The sequence below is a fragment of the Hemiscyllium ocellatum genome, chromosome 19 (genome assembly GCF_020745735.1).
Source record: "Hemiscyllium ocellatum isolate sHemOce1 chromosome 19, sHemOce1.pat.X.cur, whole genome shotgun sequence".
NCBI lineage: Eukaryota > Metazoa > Chordata > Chondrichthyes > Orectolobiformes > Hemiscylliidae > Hemiscyllium > Hemiscyllium ocellatum.
Window position 1 is genome coordinate 49447077 of NC_083419.1, and position 23191 is coordinate 49470267.

The 23191-nt window shown below is 40.4% G+C and overlaps 1 protein-coding gene across 3 annotated transcripts in view; it reads right to left on the bottom strand.

The window, feature by feature from the left end:
• LOC132824971 (FYVE, RhoGEF and PH domain-containing protein 4-like) overlaps positions 1 to 23191 on the bottom strand; it is a 249282-nt gene that overhangs the window by 85125 nt on the left and 140966 nt on the right. The window contains exon 1 of one of the 3 annotated variants that reach the window (XM_060839902.1): positions 5331 to 5346. The exons of the other annotated variants lie outside the window; for them this stretch is intronic. The gene's annotated coding sequence lies outside the window, so the exon portion shown is untranslated. Of the gene's footprint in view, positions 1 to 5330; positions 5347 to 23191 lie in introns of those variants that run through there. 3 annotated transcript variants of the gene reach the window in all.

Below are 23191 nucleotides of genomic sequence, written 5' to 3' on the forward strand. Positions count from 1 at the left end.
AATATGCCAGAGTACACAAATTATATGAATGAAAAATATATTGTTAATTTTGGAAGATAGACATTTAATTTATTTTATGACTTTAATCCTGAAATACTGAGATAAGCTTTCCAAAGGGATTAAATTTTCATGTGAATTTAACCCTACTACACCATTAACAAAAAATAAAGTACTTTTCAAATGAATTGAAAGGAATTATAGCCTGAGGAAAAAAATAATTTCCAGCACTTTGATCGCTAATTCCATCATGACCCACTTCTAGCAGGTATCACATGATTTCCAAATCCCTTTGCAACTCACATATAACGCATTTGTGAAGCTTTAAGGAGTCTTAATGGTACATTGCCTTTTTCTTACAATTAGATTGTAAAAACAAATTCATTTAGAACAAATTTATTTCCAAACACAACTTGTCTATTGATAACAATTTACTTTGTTTGAAATAGTATTTGAAAATGATGATATATTCTATAAATCTGCAGCAGTTCCCTGTTAGTTGTGTAAAAGTAGAAGAATTCTTATCTCCTGATGCAGAGCAAAACAGTGTCTGGAGGACAATATGGGACGTGTGTTGGGCTACATCTTGTAACATCCCCTTCAGTTTCTGCTGTTATCATTTCTTAATTGGAACCATGGCAGCTTGCAACTAATGCTCACTTAAGGGGATATCAAGATTGTAGTTTAATCCTGCTAGAATTTCAATTCCCCTTTCCATAATATTTTTGGTGAGGTGGAGGGTTACCTAAATGCTGTGGGGACATCAGGTAAATTATTTTGTGTACTTGAGGAGACTTGATGTGAAATTCTAACAGATACATTTGAAAGGCCTTGCCTATTCCCTCTTGTATCTCCTGTCTCTCAACATGTCCCAGTGACTCTGTATCAGAACACATCTGTGAAATTCTGTGCAGGTTGATGAGATCCATGTCATGAGGATCCACTGCAGCTTCTCTCATCATGTGTATTTACCTGTGATTACAATGGTATTTCTGGTCTTGATATTTAATGTGCAAGATTGAGGTGACAACTGCTGCACAGGCCTCCCAGTTGGGCTGATGTTTGTTGAGGTGACTGACTAGGGTAAGATTAGGGCCAGTCAAGGTCAGTAGTGGGAAGTTGTGTATGGAGCCTAAAGAGATAGGAGAGGCACTAATTATTCACACAGAAAAAAGACAATGTTGTCGAGGAGAATACTGGGGTACAGTCTATTAGACTAAATGGGATTGAGGTTCATAAAGAGGAGGTGTTATTTATTTTCACACTTTCCAAAATTGTTAAGTCCTCTGGCCAGATGGGATTTATCCTGGGATTCTCTGGGAAGCTATGGAGGAGGTTGCATAGCCTTTAGTTTTGATCTTTATATCATAATTTTCTACAGGAATAGTGCCAGAAGACTGGAGGATAGCAAATATTGTCCCGGAGTTCAAGAAAGGGTGTAGAGACAATCCTGGTAGTTATAGATCAGTGAGCCTGACTTCAGTTGTGGACAAGTTTCGAAAAGGATTAGAAGAAGTAAGATTTATAATCATCTTGAAAGGAATATTTTGATTAGGGATAGTCAACACAGTTTTATGAAGGGTAAGTCATGCCTCTCAAACCTTATTGAGTTCCTTGAGAAGGTGACCAAACAGGTGGATGATAGTAAAGCAGTGCTGTGCTGTATATGGATTTCAATGGTAAGGCATTTGATAAGGTTCCCCACAGTAGGCCAGTGCACAAAATGCAGAGGTATGGGATTGCAGTTGATTTTAGTGGTTTGGATCAGAAATTGGCTAGCTGTAAAAGACAGAGGGTGTTGGTTGATGGGAAATGTTCATCATGGAGTTCAGTTACTCGTGGCGTACCGCAAGGATCTGTTTTGGGGCGACTGCTGTTTGTCATTTTTATAAATGACCTAGATGAGGGCGTAGAAGGATGGGTTAGTAAATTTGCAGATGACACTAAAGTCGGTGGAATTGTGGACAGTGTGGAAGAATGTTGCAGGTTACAGAGGGGTATAGATAAGCTGCAGAGCTGGGCTGAGAGGTGGCAAATGGAGTCTAATGCAGAGAAGTGTGAGATGATTCACTTTGGAAGGAATAACAGGAATAGAGTACTGAAGATTTGTGGTAGTGTGGATGAGCAGAGAGATCTTGGTGTCCATGTGCATAGATTCCTGAATATTGCCACCCAGGTTGATAGGGTTGTTAAGAAGGCATATGGTTTGTTAGCTTTTATTGGTTGAGGGATTGAGTTTCAGAGCCACGTGTTCATGTCGCACTCTAATGTGGCTGCATTTGGAATATTGCATACAGTTCTGCTCGCTGCATTATAGGAAGGATGTAGAAGCATTGGAAAGGATAAAGAGGAGATTTACCAGGATGTTGCCTGGTATGGAGAGAAAGTCTTACGAGGGAAGTCTGAGGGATTTGAAGCTGTCTTCGTTATAAGGATTAAGATTAAGAAGTGACTTAATTGGGGCATCCAAGACGATCAGATTATTAGATAAGGAGGATGATGAGAGAATTTTTCTTCGGGTGGTGGTAGCTAGCACAAGGGGATATAGCTTTAAATTGAGGTGTGATAGATATAGATATAGATGTCAGAGGCAGGTTCTCTTTTCAGAGAGTAGTAAGGGCATGGAATGTCCTGCCTACAACAGTAGCGGACTCGCCAACTTTCAGGGCATTTAAATGGTCAGTGGATAAACATATGGATAAAAATGGAATAGTGTAGGTTAGATGGGCTGTCGATTGGTTTCACAGGTTGGTGCAATATCGAGGGCTGAAGAGCCTGTACTGCACTATAATGTTCTGTGACGCTGACATTAAGGGTATTTAAATGGTCACTGGATAAACATATGGATGAAAATGGAATAGTGTAAGATACTTCTGTATAGTCTCATACTGATCGATGGTCTCCTTCTCCCTCAAAGTCAGGCATTGAAAACAAGCTGTTCACAAGTAAAATTAGTATGTAGCTCAAAATGTGCCTTCAAAATCTAGGCTGCAACACAGTTTGTAGCACTCTTTCTCAAGCACTGATAGCAGGGCTGCTATCGTCTTTTGAATTAATTCTCTAACTGTTTCATAGTTTTGCCACTGTGTGTGGAAACCAGATTCAATTCTGTCTCATATCTCCTTTCATTTCTACAACGACGGAATGGAAACTGCACAGTCATTTTGTCTCACCCAGTAATTCAAAGTTGCAGTTTAATGTCTTCTACTTCTTCTTTGCTGCTTCTCTCAATTAGCTGTCTCTCATACAGCTTTGAAAATCTACATATTTTCACCTGGACTTTCCTTACTGTTCTTCTCACAATAGCTGGCTGTCTTAAAGCTCTGAAAATTCACTCTATCTCAGCTGTGCCATTCCTGACACCATGGTTGAAATGAGGTGTTCAATGGCTGCCATACAGCAGAGGAAACAGTTACATGACTATGTCAAGCCAGTCTGACATAAAGTACACTTTCTCCAAACAGCATGTTTTCTTATTTTGTCAGAAACATTTCAAAGACTTGCCAGATCTGCTAATAGATCATTTGAACAAGGTCCACAAAAACAGCATGTACTAACGGAAGGACTAAGCACAGGGACTCTCGAAGGACATGGAGGAGGCAATGGGAGCATGGGAGACATGGGGGGCCTGGAAGGGATACAGAAACTATGACAGCTGTGTCAAGGGTTCAAGAAAATGAACCAGATACACAATAGCAATGAACTGAATGGAACCAAAGTCCTAGTTAATGGAGGAGGACCTTCTAAGTTGCTACCTTCGCCATCCACCCAAATTGATGTCTGTTTTAGATCTGGCTGAAGGAGGGAACAGCCTGATATCAGTCTGCACCCAAAACCTGACAACCGAAGAACCAGGTGAGTGAGGTTGACATTTAGAAATTGTGAGTGCTATTTTGGATAAGACCTGATGCTCAGTCTCTGAACTGAGAATCTTGCTCCATTCCCTTGCCTTTTCCCTATGGCCCTACAGATTTTTTTTCTTGAGATATAGGTCCCTTTCAAACGATGTGATTGAATCTGTCTCCTCCATACTTGCTAGTAGTGCATTCCAGATTCTATCCTCTCAGTCTGCAAAATGTCTTTTTTTTTCCCCGAGGCCACCACTGCATTTTTTGCTAGTCACCTTAAAATCAGTGTTCTCACCCACCAATGGGAATACTTCCTCTCTTTTTACTGTATCCAGGTGCCTCATCATTTTGATCTAGTAAAATTTTCAACTACGAAATCACTTTCTAATCTTCTCAATCAAAACAGCTCCAAATTCTCAAATCTATCCAAATAATGGAAGTTCCTCATCCCTGGAACCATAGTTGTGATTTCTTTTTCTGCACTATCTTGAATACCTAAACATCAAAGTGTGGTGTCCAGAGCTGAACGCAATGCAGTATTCTAGTTGTATTCCCTCCTTAACAATGCAGTGGATGTTCAATACCAAGTATTGTTCAGGAAGGCAGCTCACCACCACCTTCTCAAGAGCAAGTAGGAAAGAGGACTAGGACATGCTGGCCTAGTCAATGAAGCCCACTTTCTATGAATGAGTTATTTCAATATCGTCTTTGCTTTTCTACTCCATGTCCCTGTTTATAAAGCACAGGACCCACATGTTTTATTAACCATTCTCTCAACCTGCACAGGAGAAAATGAGGACTGCAGATGCTGGAGATCTAGCTGAAAATGTGTTGCTGGAAAAGCGCAGCAGGTCAGGCAGCATCCTGAAGAAGGGCTCCTGCCCGAAACGTCGATTCTCCTGCTCTTTGGATGCTGCCTGCCCTGCTGCACTTTTCCAGCATCACATTTTCAGCGCAGTTCACCTGAGGGGTCAGGTAGAGTCTCAGCTTTCATCTCTCAGTCCAAAGATGACATTTACAACAATCCAGCATTCATTCCTGATGAAGGGTTTATGCCTGAAACGTCGAATTTCCTGTTCCTTGGATGCTGCCTGACCTGCTGCGCTTTTCCAGCAACACATTTTCAGCTCTGATCTCCAGCATCTGCAGACCTCACTTTCTCCCCTCAGGTGAACATTAAATATCTGACAACAGCGATCAAAGAATAGCAGGAAAGTTTCTCTGGTGTCTGAGCAAATAGTTAATTAACACCTAAAAGAAATGATCTGTTCATTTATTTGCTGTTTTTGTGAACTTGATGGATACCATTACAAATATGGTAACACTTCAAATCAATGGCATTAAAAAGCTACAAGGCCTTTCTAGTTTCACTATTGAGAATCGCATCTTGTATTGGAAAAGTGGACTCAACTTGGCTATACAATCGCTCCATCTATTTATAGAAAGAGAACAGTAATGAAGCCAGTACGTGAAAAATGTCCTTACTTTTCAAATTGCTCACGTCTTAAATGGCCTGATTGTGTAAGGAAAAAAGCATTGTAAAATTGGGAATTTGTTCTGGAAAAAAAAAGTAATCTTTTTCTGCTTAGTGTTCTGTCTTCAGATAAGTGTGACACAGTGTGCTGTGTAAACATCTTTTCTGTGTTTTTGAGCTGCATTATGAAATGATGGAGCATCTCTTTGGCTTTCGTGGCTTCAGTGAGGAAACTGGCAGTTGAGTGCATGGATATTCACTGGTACCCTCAGGTTTCTTGTTGAAGAATATGCTTTCTCTATGATTGCCTCAATGTCAGTTCTGTTGTGCAGCGTGTGGGGTCATCTTCCTTGGTGTATGTTTCTGTGGTAGGCTTTGCTGGAACATTCTTTGCGGTCTCCTGCAGACAAGGGAAAAGAGTGGCATCATCAGATTTGTTGGCTTTACCCTACTCCTTGTATTTGGATCTTGCACAGACATAGCCCAATTGAACCTAACAAGGTGGCAACTGTGGTCTCCATCACCATCCTCCTTCATCAAGAACGTGGCTGAGGGAATAGTTGGGTTTCATTTTTGCTCCTTATTGGTGGTCTCAATCACCTGCCATTGTTGGGAATTTTCAAGGTCCTCGTTACCCTGATCCATTGGCTGGAGCTTGACCATAGTGTTGGGAGATAAAAATTTTGGTCTGACACTTTGGAGACCAGTGAGATCAGGGTGCCCAGCCAGTTGTCTGTAAAGGTGATAATCTTCCTTTTGCTCCATTGATACAATCGATCCAATTTCCTGATCCATGCTACAGGTCATCCAGGTAGTTTTGTTAGCTTCAGACTTACATGGATAGTGTTTTGATGCTTTCAAAGTAACATGCCATAATGGCCTTTCACATGACAAAAGGCTGCAGCTTTTTGGGTCCATCCATGTTGGCGCACACAGCAGTGATAGTGCTTTGCTTTCCACCATTGAATGTTGAGTAACAATCCGGTAAAATATGATGATACATTCACGTTGAAAATGTCTCCTGGTATATGCTCAGAGCGCAAGATGATTTTGTAACCAATCATTTGTCATGGAGTCAGAGTCATACAGCACAGAAACAGATCCTTGCTGAACATCATCCCAAACTAAAGTAGTCCCACCTGCCTGCTCCTGGCCTATATCCCTCCAAACTTTTCCTATTAATTCCTAAAATGTCTTTTAAAAATTGAACCCACGTTTACCACTTTCTCAGAAAGGTCATTCCACACGCAAACCACCCTCTGTTTAAAACTTTTGCCTCATGTCTTTTATAAATTTCTCTCCTCTCATCTTAAAAATGTGCCTCCTCATCTTGAAATCCCCCATCCTTGGGAAAAGACAACTACCATTAACTCATATTTTAAAACTTCTATCAGGTCGCCTCTCAACCTCCAACATTCCCATGAGAAAAGTCCCAGCTTATCCAACCTTTCTTTAGAGCTCAAATCTTCCATACCCAGCAACGTCCTGGCAAGTCTTTTCTGAACTTTCTCCAGCTTAATAATATCCTTCCAATAACTGGGCAGTCAGAACTGGACACAGTATTCCAGACCACACCCTTAGTGCTTATCATGTGGAAGCCAGTGCAGTGGAAATGTTCTCTGGTCAAGCTGCATTTAATCTCTCGACCAGAGCTTCTTTGGCTTTGGGATAGACAACTGTTCACAACTTTTTCCTTGCTAAAATGATTGCCCTCTTGACAAAGATTGTGCTTCAGAACAGTTGACCAACCCAATGTTGAAATCTCCCATTCTTTAGTGATGCACCATCTTCTACAACAACTTTCCACTTATTATATCAATTTCACTTTGTTTCCAATTGATAGCATTTTTAATTTTCTCACAGATTTAACCATATTTTCAGGGTTTATTGTCCCATTACAGAGAGATCTCCATCTCAAATGATTTCATACACAAGCATAGCCTTACTCTACTCTGATCAGTTGATGAGGTCATATGACAGGTGTGCGCTGATTTGGCTAAACTAGAGTTACCAGTCCATAACCCTACGACTGGATTTCTGATTGTGCCAGTGGGGATGGCTGACAATCTATAGAGTTACAGGTTATCTAAATTTGACTCATTGCAATTTCACTGTATTTTCTTTTCTTCGGGCAACTTACACTTTCAATATTAGAAAATGATGTTCTTTTAACGCTTATCAAACACTGTACTCCTCACACAAGTACAGTCCATTTTGTAAGTGTCCACAGTTAATCCCAGCTTCCAATTGGTTACTATATCTTCTTTTCACAAATAATAAATTTGAATGGACATTTCCAGGTGTGTTCTTGATGTTTTTGATGATTTTATTAAAGCCACCAAAACGAAAAATGTTTGGTGATTCTGCTTACCTTGCCCATCACAGGACAATCTCTCAAGATCCTTAGATGGCTGCAGAATATGTTTGTTCACCCACAGCCATCTCCCTCCCATGTCTAACCATGGTCGTAGACAAAGCCAAGTATTCTTTTTTCTTTGCTAATCACACAGGCATCTGCTGTGACTGTGATCTGCTTTATTTTTGTAGGAAGCCTGTAACCTGATCTCTCAAAATGGCCTTGTTGGCCATCTTCCCATGGCAACACAAAAAGCATTAACCTTACATCAAGGTAAAAAGGCTAATAAATTATTCATGAAAACCCACTCCCTTTTGTCATAGGAATAAACAAACAGATTACAGCAAAATTGTTTACAGTTAATATCTACAATATCTTTCTGGTACTTAGGGAGATGGAGAGTGTACTCATTGCATACTAAGATTTTTTTCCATTGTTTCCTAGTGTAAACAAAATCTTGTCAGTACAAAAAAGTCCAAATCTTACTTTGATCTCTAAATGGCAAACTAGCCAGGGATACTGTCAGATAGACTGCAGAACAGATCACATAACCCTTTCCATTCACTCTAAATGTAAAACTATCATTCAAAACTACAATAATCTAATAAACTTAACAATTGTAATAAAAATAATTTCATAGTTTCTATTGACTTCATTATCCTTGTAATTCTCTCTATGGTATTCTAGGTACTCAGTGTATGCCTTTTTAATTTGTATTTTGTCTTTATTTGTGCATTATAGTTCATTGTTTGCTCCTGAACCCTTAGGACCACTATTATGAATTTCTTCCACTGCTGTTGTAGTTCTTCATCTGTTGGTAACTTTTCCAGTTTAATTTTCTTAGTTCTATTCTTATCCTCTTAAAATCTGGTTTTTAAGATTTATTACTTTAGCCATTGTTGTACTTATGTCCATTTCAAATTTGATTTTAAACCTTCTGATGTTGTTATTATTGCTATTGCCCTTACGTTCTTTAACACTCACCTCTCTTATCTACTTGGGTTCATATCTCGATGCAACTAGATTCTAACTAATTAGATGTCAGAATCAAAGACTCCCCCCCGCCCCCCCCACCCCCCCAACCTTTTTTTTAATCCATAGGGTAAGAAAGGAGTCCTGCACATTATAAAAACTTCTTTTACTCTGAAGTTTTCACTTCCTCTCCTTCAAAATGTCCTTAACATTTTTTTTGTTTGAAATGTCCAATTATTATTAAAGCTTCATCTCTGCCCATTTTATTCCCCTTGTTCTTCATCATGATATGGCTTTTTATCTCATTTTTTCTTATTTCAAATATTTCAGATATATTTCTTTACTTCTTTTCACTCTTCTATGGTACAGAATATAACCCTATTCATATGTTTAATGTCTCTTCTTTTATTTCAAACTGCCACTATCCTTCTCTTAGATATAATCCATTTACTGGTCGCAGTATATTATTTGTTATAAAAAAAATGATACCTCACTCCCTTTTTCTGTCCCTATCCCCTCTCATTAATATTGTACCCTGCAATATTTGGTTGGCATCTCTGTTATTGAAGTAGTCAAGTTTTAGTTATTCTTACTGCACCTGGTTCCTTGCTGAAGATTGGCTTTAGTCTCCACTCCCCTAGTAAACACTACACATTTTTATTTTAGTGCTGTGCACATTGATATACGGGCAGTTTAATTGATCTTTCATAGCCAATCCTTCATTTCTTTTAAACCGTTATCTTGTGCTTCCATTTTATAATTCCACTTCATTTTGTGGCATTTTGTTATCCTTGTTATAGAGTCATAGAGATGTACAGCACAAAAACTCTTTGGTCAAACTCATCCATGCTGACCTGATATTCTAAACTAATCTAGTCCCATTTGCCAGTATTTGGCCCATATCCCCCTCAACCTTCCTATTCATCAACCCATACAGATGCCTTTTAAAATGTTGTAATTTTATCTGCCTCCACCACTTCCTCTGGCAGCTCATTCCATACATACACCACCTTCTATGTGAAAATGTTGCCCCTTAGGTTCCTTTTATATCTTTCCCATCTTTCCTTAAACCTATGTCATCTGGTTTTGGATTTCCCCACCCCAGGGAAAATGACTTTGTCTATTTACCCTACCCATGCCTCCCATGATTTTATAAGTCTCTATAAGGTCACCCATCGGCCTCCGACACTCCAGGCAAATTTTTCTTTAATTTCTTCTGCTTCTTCACAATCACATGCAATCACTACTATCTGTGGCTAGATGGGTGGTCTGTTCTCAGAACTCCACATGTAGGGCAGAAAATTGAACCTGTATTTCTACACTGCAAAGGAACATACAGTTGAAATTTCGAGAGCTTTTGACATGGAATCTCCTTCAAACAGTTATTCTTAATGTACATATTCAAACTCATTTTAAAGATTTCAGGTGTTAGGTTTTTAATGGAAACCTCCAGTATATTTTGGTTTATGAAATACAATCACCACTCACCAATCCCAGTCCTGCTAGCTAGCAGCCACGCATATGGATGTAGAGTTTGACATTGCAGCACACATATAATATCTCCTGACCCATTTTCTGCCCTAGCATGGTTCATTAAAGGGAACACAAGATCAGCAAAGTATTTCCAAAATTCTATCAGTTATATAATTGCATGTTTGCCTCAGAACAATAATTAAATTTATTTATATGCTTAATATCAATTTACATTTCATATGCATCTGGGAATTAATAATTTCATGTGAAGGTTTGAATTTGAGAAATAGGGTCAACCTACAGCAGGTGGACTGCAGCAGTTGAAAAAGGCAGCTTCCGAAGGGCAACCTGGGATAGGCAATAAATGCTGGCCCAGCCAGTGACACCCATGCCCCATTACTAAATTTTTAAAAAGTTCTTTTTGTTTAAATAACTACCTCTTGGTGGTTTGGTTCTGCTGCTAACCTCTACATCAATAAGACAATTGGGTAGAAATTCATTTGAAGCTGTTTCAGCTTCTGGTATTTTATTGGTTTTCTTTCCCCTCCAATTACTCACATCCTGTATCCAGAAGAAATCAACTTTTGTGGATATATTGTTCACAGGTATAAACAGCCACCCTGAACTTCAACCACGTGGGCATTATTCAAACATAAGTCCAGATAATGAGAGTTGGCAGGCTGTTCAACTATGAACACCATCACACCAATCATGCCCAAGATTTTGTAAAAAATAAAATGTAGTGGAGTTCATGAATAACTCTGAATTACATAAGGCATCACAGTCCTTGCCTTCACCTATCTCACACCCAGCTAAAAAGTTGTGCAGGATGTTGGGAGAGGAACAGGGTGGGGGGTCGGGTGTAGGATGAGGAGGGTCAGTGAGGCTCCCACCCAATTGGCTATTAATGTGCTGGAATTAGAATCCTATCCTTTGGGAGTAGCAAGACCCACCTGAAAAGCTCTTAACCAATCAGAAGCCAGCACTATCCATGGACTAACAATGCCACTGTAGCCATTACTGTACTTCACCTTGCGACTTGAGGAGGTGTTGAGTAAATGATGGAAACTTTGTAAATGTTTAGGAGTCGAAGACAGCATTTCAGAGATCATGAGGTGACCAGTGAGAGATCATGAAGTGAGTAGAACCTAGGGGAGGGTAACTCTTTGAGGTGGATCTCTGAGGGGGCTCAGCTAAGGTGTGATCCTGCAACCACAAGCAGACTGCACAAGGAAGCTTATCAGTTTGCTGTTTGCAGTCGGCCTCTTCTCCTCACTGATCTAGTCCTAGTGGGATTAGCCCCTTAAGTGTGGACATTAATTGCATTTAAAAGACTCAATTGGCCAAGTGAGTGGGCCAATCAATGCCACCTCAGCCACTAGTGGGACAGAATAGACAGGTAGGAAGGGCCCATGTCAGTGGGGTGGCATCAAAGTCAGCCCAAGGAGTCTGATTTGACACATTTCATGGCCTGAAGGAACTACTCTCTTCAATTGTAGTTCGCCAGCTGAGATAGGGAACTCAGTACACGATAGGGATTGAACTCAGATCTTCCAGATTTGTATGATTCAGTAACACTACAGGTGATGACTTAAGTTGGAGATACATTAATGCTTTTCCTCAGGGTTAGATTTCTTTATGATGCAAGTCAGAAGCATGAAAACATCAATCACCTTCGCCAAGATATCACACAACTCCAGAAACAAAACTTCCATGTAATAATAACTACCTGATGTTCCTTCATTTACACCTCAGTCAGCTACACATTCTGCTGAATATGCTTCACTCACTCATCCAGGCAAATTCTAAGCCATTGACATTTGCATCCATAAATTCAATAAAACAACCTCTTTACCTGTTTTGAACCAAAAGTGAAATGAACATACTTCAGTCACCAACATGTAGCTTTTTATCATTCCAAGAAATAGCTTTTGTTTTAAATTATAACAATGACAGCGAGGTTGACTTAATATTCACAGTAGATTAGCAAGCACTGTAAAGAATCAAAATGTCATTATTCTGTTTTAGCACCCAACAACTCCTCTGTAGCTGAACTAAAGCTGAGTTTGACAAGTTCAACACAAGCTAAGAATTCCAACAAAACCAAATGCATAAAGAATATATATTTTAAACCAATTACCTCTACATAGTCAACAATAGCTTTTCTGTAGATTTCACTGAATATTTGTAGATATTATTAAATCCAATTTATAAGTTAAAATCTATTGACTATACAAGTATCAGTTGTTACGGAACTGAACTTCTCTAATTTCTGTCTCCTAATGACACAACACATTCAGGAAGCAGCGCAAACTACTGGTGTGAAAAATACTGACATTAAACAAGAGACAAATAAACTACATGCAACGTAGTTATGACTGAACATCAAGTTCCCCTTCCGTAAATTCTGTTCTAGCAGCAAAACAACTTCCCTCTCTTAAAATATCCTTCACCAGGGTATGTCATTACTCACATTGAAATTCAAGGCTAGAATCAGAAAATGCATGTGATGAGTTCATCAAATTAGACTGAGCAACATTCCAATCAACCACTTGATGAATTAGCTGTATCCTATTATTTTTTAGTTATTTATTCTCCAAATTTGATATGACTTTCAATAATCAATGCTTTAGACAGATTTATGACTCAAGAAATGATTATGATGCAAGGAAAATCAGGGATAGAAATCTTTATGAATGTAGGGCATATTAGCTCATTGTGAAGGAACCTCTCAGATTTGGACATTTTGTATCCTGGGAACATCTGCTGACCAGTTGCATGCAATAGCATGTGCATGTGGAATTTGTGCATGCACAGTACAATGGTAGCCATAGCTTATGCACAGTGAGTATTCCTTGACCCCTGCTTGATCCTCCAATGCAAGAAATGCATTTTGCTGTCATTTCAGAGGAATTATATTGGTGGTGGAGTGAGCTTTTGAGGAGTTAAAGATATGCAAGAGAAAAGTTATGTTGATGGAGAATAGATTTATATGTTAGCTTAATGTGTGAAATGTGATGTGAATTATATAAATGGACTATTGCACAAAAACAAAAGCAGTTAACCCAGTACTCAAATTGTGACTCATATTTATCCAACAAATAACAATGCAAAAGGAAGTCTTGAAGGGAGAGAAGGGAAACTTTCTGGAGAAATTTTGCATGTGGTGTATATTCTAATGAGTGAGAAGTGTGAGTTTGTGCTTAGAATGCAAACCCATGATTAGGTCCTTGACATACATAGTGATGAAGAAACCTTCTATTCAAAAATATCTTGGGTCAAATAAACACCAGTGGCATGATGATGAGAAACCGCATAACTTCATTTTTCTCCCAATTGTGTTTCCACGAAACTTGACATTTAAGTACTTCCACCAGAATTGCCTTTCTTCCTAATTTTTTTTTCCAATTATTGAAGGATGCTTTTCATTTTAGTAATCCAGAAATGTATGCTCTGTATCTCCATCGCCTGAACTTGCCATTCCTGAGCCCACCATCATACCTGGTTTGAGGAAGTTGGCTGGCAATTTCAATCATTCACTGCATCTTTAAAACAACCTAGAATTTCTTCATGGATTGTCCCTTCCATCATTAAGATCCAAGTGAGAAAAAGAAGCAGACAACAGCTCAGATTTTGTCAGAGACTCATCATTGTTTCTATCAACACATCATAATTATGAAGTAAATTGAACAACAATTTCTGGTATGCACATACAGAAATTTGGAAATTCTATCCAGTCTGCTCTAATATTCAAATGCATGAAGGTGTAATGTTGCAATACTTAAGTACTAATTATCCATTAAACACTCCAGAAAGAGGCAGGACATGATTTATTCAGATATAAATTAAATACTTGTGGCATGGTGAGCCTTAATTATCAGCACGTATCTTCTCAAAGCCTGAAAATGTAATTTTAAATGTGTTATGAAAGGGCATAAGTTGGAGCATTGGGCACCAAAATGGCTAGTGTTTAGTCAACACTAGACATTGTGCCACAGGAGCCCCTTAATCAATGTTAAGGTGTCCCTACCTCTGATCTAGGAGGTATGGGTTCAAATCCCATCTGTTCCAGAGGTGCATCATGCTATGTCTGAACAGGCTAATTAAAAATTTAATTGAAGGGCTCCTCTTGCAAAATGGTAGTATCTCTACCTTTGAGCCGGGAGGTTTGGCTTCAAAACCCAACTGCTCTAGAGTGTTTAATAACACCTCTCAACAGGTTGATTAGAAAATGTCTTTAAAAACTTGCACATTGATTGACATCATAATTTTTTGCTGTATATATGTTTTTGACAGCTCTGGGACTGCACTAATGTGCCACTCAAGATATCATTTAAGGTGCTTGGAACAGAACTGTGCATGGATATTGCAAACCAAAATAAAATCCAAAGCACTACGTCGCTGAATTTCCAGCCCACTGTCTCTATTTCAGCTCTGACTGTTTGAGTTTAGTACAATTCAGACATGTGCAACTAAATTGAAATGTCATTCTGTATTTTGTTTCAATTAAGAAATAGATTATTCAAATATATAACATTTGACTGGGGGTCATGTGGTGCAGTGGTAATATTTCTCCCTCTGGACCAGGAGTCCTGGGTTCAAATTCCACCTGCTTTAGAGGTGTGTGGTAATGTCTCTGGTCAGGTTGATTAGAAAAGGTTTATAACCTTTAATTGTACAATAGGGATTGAGCTTGGTTTATGAACCTTAAGGACATTGCATACCTGTTACTAGTTGCTGATTATCATTTGAAGAGTAATACAGCAAATCACAGAAAGGAAGGATTAGTGGTTTATATTCCTCAGAAAATCACAGGAGCTGAACAAAGAAAACTAACTAAAGATTTGTGTTTTGGACCGAGGATTCATTCTAAAATAAACTGATAAGTAAAACATAGTAATGTTGGAAGCACCAAACAGACAAATAAAATAACGGAAGTAAAAATAATATCTTTACAAACTTAAAAGCTGAATTGTTTGTCAAAAGAGCACCAGCTAGTACATTTTGTGGGGACAACTCATGAGCAGATTACCATCCTGCTGACAATGCAGAAATAGCAATACTTTTATTTCCCTTTCCACTCTCACAGTCTGACTAATGTGACCAAAATGCAACAAACACATTCTGCCTGGTAATGCAAAGAAATGTCTTTGTTTATATCTTACAAATTGAGCCAAAGTAATTATATGTGTTAAAAAATATAACTTTACTGCAAATTCATTCAGCTTCATCAGGTTTTGAAGAGTTTTTATTACACATCATATCTTTTAGAGTATCATCCTTCATCTCCCGACAACGTGTTATTCTAGGCTCATTTACTCATAAACCGACTGTCATGACTGTGCAGACATTTGAAGAGAATCACCTGAATACCAACAGGCAAACAGAGAGAGACATATATAGGACAGTTGTTCTGAGTCAGGCTTCCTGAGCCTTGCCAAGGAGCACTGGGCAGAAAATTATGGGACTGGCAGAGAGCTCAACCATGATACTTCCCTTACCTCCACCAGGAGAAATGTTAGCAACCACGCCACTGGGCAATTAGACACTTGCCCCTCAAGTATAGAGTGCTGTAGACAGGTTAAACGAGCTCCTAGTGAGATGTTTACCCCTTACTGGAAGGACTTCTACCTTCTCAGTAACCTGAGGAGGTGTTGGCCAACTCAGAAAAAGTCAGCATGGATTTAGTAAGGGAGGTCATGTCTGACAAATTCTTTGAAGGAGCAACAAGTTGGTTAGACTAGGGAAACCCAGTGGATGTTATCTACCTAGACTTCCAAAAGGCCTTTGATAAGATGCCTCACAGGAGGCTGTTGAATAAAGGGAGGGCCCATGGTGTTCAAGGTGAGCTACTGGCATGGATTGAGGATTGGCCATCTGACAGAAGGCAGAGAGTTGGGATTAAAGGTTCTTTTTCAGAATGGCAGCTGGTGACAAGTGGTGTCCCGCAGGGTTCGGTGTTGGGGCCTTGGCTGTTCACTTTATATATTAATGATCTGGATGAGGGGACTAGGGGCATTCTGGCGAAGTTCGCCGATGATACCAAGTTAGGCAGACAGGCAGGTAGTTTTGAGGAGGTGGGGAGACTGCAGAAAGATTTAGATAGTTTAGGAGAGTGGTCCAAGAAATTGCTGATGAGATTCAATGTGAGCAAATGCGAAGTCTTACACTTTGGAAAAAAAGAATACAGGCATGAACTATTTTCTAAACAGTAGGAAAATTCATAAAGCCAAAGTACAAAAGAATCTGGGAGTGCTAGTCCAGCATTCTTTGAAGGCAAAAGACAAAAAGGTTCTAACATTGAATCCTGTGGGACACTACTTGTCACTAGCTGCCATTCTGAAAAAGAACCTTTTATCCCAACTCTCTGCCTTCTGTCAGATGGCCAATCCTCAACCTTCTCTAAAAGTTGACTTGCAGGTTGAGTCCATGGTTAAGAAAGCAAATGTAATGTTGTTATTTATCTCAAGAGGGTTGGAATGTAAAAGCAGCAATGTACTACTGAGAATTTATAAAACTCGAGTTAGGCCCCATTTAGAATAGTGTCCAATTCTGGGCCCCACACCTCAGGAAGGACATAAAGACACTTGAGCATGTCCAGCGGAGATTCACACGGATGATCCCTGGAATGGTAGGCCTAACATACAATGAACGGCTGAGGACCCTGGAATTGTATTCATTAGAGTTTAGAAGGTTGAGGGGAGATCTAATAGAAACTTACAAGATAATGCATGGTTTAGAAAGGGTGGACACTGGGAAATTGTTTCCATCACTAGAACCTGTGGGCATATCCTTAGAATTAGAGGGGGTCAATTTAGAAGGGAAATTAGGAGACATTTCTTCAGCCAGAGAGTGGTAGACCTGTGGAATTCATTGTCACAGAGTGCTGTGGAGGCTGGGATGTTAAATGTCAAGGCAGAGATTGATAAATTCTTGATCTCGCAAGGAATTAAGGGCCATGGGGAGAGTGCGGGTAAGTGGCGTTGAAATGCCCATCAGCCATGAATAGCGAAGTGGACTCGATGGGCCAAATGGCCTTACTTCCACTCCTATGTCTTATGGTCTTATGCTCTAACTGCAAGGATGCTGACACAGGAGCCCAATGAATCCTGGATCCAGGAAAATACACAGACCTTAGGCATGGGAGATTTTGGTAACTTGAATGGGAGGGGTCAGGGTAGTAGTGAGGGATGGGTTTTAAAGAGTGTGAAGTGCAGAAGGTGACTCCAATGAGCAAGGAACATCCCCCAATTATAACACCTCCCTCCCTTCCTACTGTTTTATCAAGTTCAATGGCTCTTAATAATTTATTTACATATAATTGGTGGGCCCATATGACTGAACCTGGAGTGCTGTAAAAATGAAACAAAGAAACAGTCACTTATACCCAAGACCTGATTGGCTCAGTCTGCTCATGCAAGTGATCTCCTACTCCTGGACTGGACAAACCATCCCAACAGCTGAATCTGACTTCAAGTTTTCAACCACTTCACTTCACTTCAGGTGGTGTATCTTCAAGGAAGCTGGGACCTTTTTAGAGGGCTATATTTTCATTTTCATACATACAAAGTTTGTTATCTCTCTTTTGAACAGTAACTTTGATCAGATGTTTTTTCCTTTATTAATGTCAGTAATATGACAATGAATACCAGTCTGCTATTTAAGCATGAGTATTGGAGTCACTATTTGATTTGGAACAGGAATTCAGGATGTTATTTGCCTTCTCACAATCATGGATGTCTACTGCAGGGCTGCAGACTACTTCAGCTGCCGGATTATTAACTCAGCATCAATAGGTAGCAAATCTGCATATGTTTTTGATCTATGTTGCTCACATATCTTTCAAAGGAAAATATTCCATGTTCTACATATCCCCCTATCGCAGTTAATACTCATAAGAGATGTGCCTTTTTTTTCTCAATTTAAGCAGTGATACCAGTGCATTGAAAATTTAGAGACAGGATATTCAGAGTCACACTTTGTTGGTTCTTCATCAAATATATTTGAATAAGTTGCTCGGCTTAGCAGGTGGTTTGCAGGCAAGGTTAAAAAGCAGAAGGGAACTCAGGGATTTGCTGTTTGGAAAGACAAAGATTGAAAAATGTCTTGCAGTCCATTTTACCAGCAAAAACAAAGACTATGAGGCAATTTTATTTCAACAATATGTGGAGACTAAGGGAAAACCAATGAAAAAGGAAAACAAAATCTACTGGTGTAAAATGGAATGCGAGTTCATGATTTCCTTCACTAACCCGCTACCTCTCGACCATCAAACATCACCTCCCACCTGCATCCAGAGTTCATTCTTGTTTCACACCCCAACAGATCTGAAAGCCACCGTATGGATGAAGGAAACTATGTTGTGGGTGTTTTCTTCGCAAAAATAGAGAACACGTAACTAACCAAAAGCAAGTAGCAAACAAAGACATGCAACTTCAGCCTGTTCTTGTACTAAATTGTTCAGCAACATCTATTTTAGCATTTACATAGTCTATTGAAGTCCCAAAAGATTAACCTCCCCCTTCGAACGGTTTCATTGGTTTCTTCCTTCAAATTATAAAATAAGAAGGTAGATTTTGAAAATGAACGAGAATAAATAGTGACATTTTCACGAGCCTGAAGGTCCAAACTTTTTGCTTTAAATAAATGCAGCAAATATAAATTATTAGTTTGCTCAATTGCCCAATAAATTATGACCTTGAGCAGTTAGACTAAACAGAATAAGGTGATTATAGCTCGTTGACTGATATCAGTTAGGACTGTTTGAGTAAAAGGTGAGTGATTAGCCTTCATGCTTGTGGGCTATGTGGACAGGAAAAGGTCATGGTTCACCATTGCTGATCACTATGCAATGACTCACTGCCATATTGACCCAGATACTAACCCTAAATGAGGGTATGATAGAGCTGCAAAGCTCACAAATTCTCACCTCCATCCCCCATCACGAAGGACTCAAAGCCCTCCGCTTCTTCCTTTCCCGCCGCACCAACCAATACCCTCCCACTGACACCCTCCTTCGACTGACTGAACTGGTCCTCACCCTGAACAACTTCTCTTTCCAATCCTCCCACTTTCTCCAAACCAAAGGAGTTGCCATGGGCACCCGCATGGGCCCCAGCTATGCCTGCCTCTTCATAGGATATGCGGAACAGTCCATCTTCTGCAACTACACTGGCACCAACTCCCACCTTTGTCCTCCGCTACATCGATGACTATATCTGCGCTGTCTCGTGCTCCCACAAGGAGGTTGAACAATTTATCCACTTTACCAACACCCTCCACCCCGACCTCAAATTCACCTGGATCATCTCAGACTCCTCCCTCACCTTCCTAGACCTTTCCGTTTCTATCTCGGGCGACCGAATCAACACGGACATTTACTATAAACCGACTGACTCCCACATACACCTAGACTACACCTCTTCTCACCCTGCCCACTGTAAAAATGCCATGCCATATTCCCAATTCCTTCGTCTCCGCCACATCTGCTCCCAGGAGGACCAGTTCCAATACCGTACAACCCAGATGACCGCCTTCTTCAAAGACCGCAATTTCCCCCCCAGACGTGATCGACGATGCTCTCTACCACCCTTGAGCCCCATCCCTCCAATCGCCACCAGGACAGAACCCCACTGGTTCTCACCTACCACCCCACCAACCTCCATATACAGCGTACCATCCGCCGTCATTTCCGCCACCTCCAAACGGACCCCACCACCAGGGATATATTTTCCTCCCCTCCCCTATCAGTGTTCCAAAAAGACCACTCCCTCTGTGACTCCTTCGTCAGGTCCACACCCCCCACCAACCCAACCTCCACTCCCGGCACCTTCCCCTGCAACCGCAAGAAATGTAAAACTTGTGCCCACACCTCCTCCCTTATTTCTCTCCAAGGCCCCAAGGGATCCTTCCATATCTACCACAAATTCACCTACACCTCCACACACAACATTTATTGTATCCGCTGCACCCGATGTGGCCTCCTCTATATTGGGGAGACAGGCCGCCTACTTGCGGAACGTTTCAGAGAACACCTCTGTGACACCCGGACCAACCAACCCAACCACCCTGTGGCTCAACACTTCAACTCCCCCTCCCACTCCACCAAGGACATGCAGGTCCTTGGACTCCTCCATCGCCAGACCATAACAACACGACGGTTGGAGGAAGAGCGCCTCATCTTCTGCCTAGGAACCCTCCAACCACAAGGGATGAACTCAGATTTCTCCAGTTTCCTCATTTCCCCTGTCCCCACCTTGTCTCAGTCAAATCCCTCGAACTCAGCACTGCCTTCCTAACCTGCAATCTTCTTCCTGACCTCTCCACCCCCACCCCACTCCGGCCTATCACCTTCACCTTGACCTCCTTCCACCTATCGCATCTCCAACGCCCCTCCCCCAAGTCCCTCTTCCCTACCTTTTATCTTAGCCTGCTGGACACACTTTCCTCATTCACTTTCACCTATATTATGCCTCAGGAAGTATTCAATACTACAAAACGAAGAGAAGTAGAGAAACATGGCAGTGAAATGAAGGTAATTCAAATCCATTCGTGTGACTTACAATGATTAAGAGGTATGATTCAATTCCAAAAAGAGAAAGTAAATTTGATTTGTAAAATGGGTGTGACTGGCAGCTTCTCAAAGTGCAAGCTCTCTGCTGACAAGCCTCATTGTAAGAAACTTAATTGTAGCATTTTTAGGGTCTTTGCAGTAAAAATTCCAGTGAACCCCAATTCTGTACCATAACTGAACTATACACAATGTTTATCCTGATGTCCAGGTGACTGGACCAAGGAAATGTCTGCTTGCACCACACCCACCCTATGACATCATTTGTCATACTTGAGATGAACTTTGTTCAACTGGGCTCCATGGGGAACTGAGAGTCAAACTGGAACCTGCCTGATTTTTTTTTCGGTAGCCTATGCTCCCAGTCAACGTGCAACTGAATACATTATTGGCCCTGCATAAATTCACCATAATTAAATTTCAGTTTAAGTAGCACAGCACACTTCAATATACTTGCAGCCAATGGGAGTATTTTACATGTTATTACAAGTCTCACAAAGCTATCATAAAGTGAAATCCAAGAAAGGTGATTTAATACCAAAGGGCTCAATGGAAGTAGGGTGCACTTAGTATTCACCCCTGAATGTCAATGAACTATTTGAGGCAGCACGGTGGCTCAGTGGTTAGCACTGCTGCCTCACAGCACGGGGTTCAATTCCCACCTCAGGCGACTGTCTGTGTGGAGTTTGCACATTCTCCCCGTGTCTGCGTGGGTTTCCTCCGGGTGCTCCAATTTCCTCCCACAATCCAAAGATGTGCAGATCAGGCGAATTGGTTATGCTAAATTGCCCGAAGTGTTAGGTGCATTACTCAGGGGTAAATATGAGGTGGGGGGGTAGATGGGTTACTCTTTGGAGAGTCGGTGTAGATTTGTTGGGCAAATTTGTTGCGTTACTCAGCGAGTTGTGAGTTCATGGAATGCCCTGCCAATAGCAGTGGTGGACTCTCCCTCTTTATGGGCATTTAAACGGGTATTGGATAGGCATACGGAGGATTGTGGGCTAGTGTAGGTTATATGAGCTTGGGTCAGCGCAACATCAAGGGCCAAAGGGCCTGTACTGCGCTGTATTTTTCTATGTTCTATGTTCTAAATGGCCTGTTTTCATACTGTAGGGAATCTAATCTAATCATTTATGCGTCAAACTAGCAATCTTTGGTAGCAAACATCAATACAAATAAGATGGTGGCAATCATCCCAACACATTTCCTGATTATTCCATGTAGGGGCAGATTCTGGGATGGGAGGAGTTTTGGCAGTTGATGCAGTCAATGAAGGTGTCAGTAAGCTAGAAGTTTAATTTAATCGTCCTTCCAGTCCTCTGTGGATTCGTTTTGAACGTTAAGATCCTGATTTACTTTTCAAAAATTAACAGACAGTTACCAAAATTGCCCTTAATGATGGCCATTTCTTTAGTGCTGGTACCTGAAATTTAGAGGATGCATCACTCTATTTTCATCCTAAACTTGTTGGTTAAGCAAATTAGGATAAATTCTCGAACGTGAACCATACTTTTTCATTATTTTTTCTGTACATCATAATTATCATTTTTGAATCTGTGGATCTGCCTGATGTGAACTTTTCTACCTAAAAATGAACGTTAACAACATTTCTACCATCTTTCCCAATTACCCACAAAATTTCCAGTTGTAATAATTTACCATTGGCCAATAAGGACAAAAGAGGAAATTTGAATAATCTTATGCCATTTGTGGAATTAAGGGGAAGACTACAAATAAGTACAAGTGCTTTTAGATTAGTGAGGAATGTATTAAACACAGATTAGATATTTTTAAAAGCTATTTAAGTCCTCACATTCCAAATATTAAAAGTACCTTTAGTTGCCAATTGTTTAAAAAAAAGCAGAAATGTTTCAATGCTGCACTATTCTCTCTACCTCCTAATCCTGAGTTGAAGGAAGTATCAAATGTTTTTAGCAACATTGCACCACTTCCTCATTATAAGTGCAATAACCACGACAAGAGAAGGATGTGTGTATGTGCACATGGTGAGTGGAGATTCTGACTTTTTGTTTGTTACTTCTTATAACCTCCATGAGGTGGGATCAAATTGAACAGATCCCTCTTCATTTTGGTGGCACCTACATGCATCATACTGGTATTAAGTAAATGGCCTGTTTGAATTATAAGGAAAAAATACAATAGAAATTGGACAACATGAGCTGACATGGGGCAGGCAACACCTGTCCTAAATAAGTGCCAGGTAATGCCTATTGATAACCAACAGCTGCTATCCATCTCCCATTATTTTAATTGGCTTCATCACTATAGAGTTCACACTCTGGAGGAGCCTAGCAGGAAAGACAGTGGAGCAGCAAAGGCAGCAGTTTCTGGGAGTAATTCAAGAGACAGCAGAGGTTCGTCCTGAAGAAAAAGAAGCATGGCACAGGGAGGAGGAGGTAACCATGGCTGACTAGGGAGGTCAGGGATAGCATAAAAACAAAAGAGAAAGTATATCATGTGGCGAAGAGCAGTGGGAAACC